At 45.1% G+C, this 235-nt stretch overlaps 1 protein-coding gene across 3 annotated transcripts in view; it reads left to right on the top strand.

Annotated features, from left to right (window-relative positions):
• Positions 1-235, top strand: part of LOC116699733 (endophilin-A2) — a 12539-nt gene that overhangs the window by 8617 nt on the left and 3687 nt on the right. The window lies entirely within an intron of this gene.

The following is a 235-nucleotide window of genomic DNA, read 5'->3' as shown; positions in this document are numbered from 1 at the left end:
GCATTTGACGCACGACTGAGACAACTCAACAGATTCGGCATTTTGCATTAATTCACAGAAAATCACGGCTTGATGGTGCCAACGTTGGCACATATTAGCCTAGCATGGATGGCGCTAACGTTAGCACATAGTAGCATGGAGGGCGACATGATTTAAAATGAAGAAAACAGAGATCCAGCAGACAAGCAGCAAGACATTCCCAATCATCCTCGGCCTTATCTGAGAGAGATGTTTG

Source organism: Etheostoma spectabile, chromosome 12, assembly GCF_008692095.1.
Source record: "Etheostoma spectabile isolate EspeVRDwgs_2016 chromosome 12, UIUC_Espe_1.0, whole genome shotgun sequence".
Lineage (NCBI taxonomy): Eukaryota > Metazoa > Chordata > Actinopteri > Perciformes > Percidae > Etheostoma > Etheostoma spectabile.
Note: the sequence above shows the minus strand (reverse complement) of the source record. Positions and strands in the feature narration are given on the sequence as shown.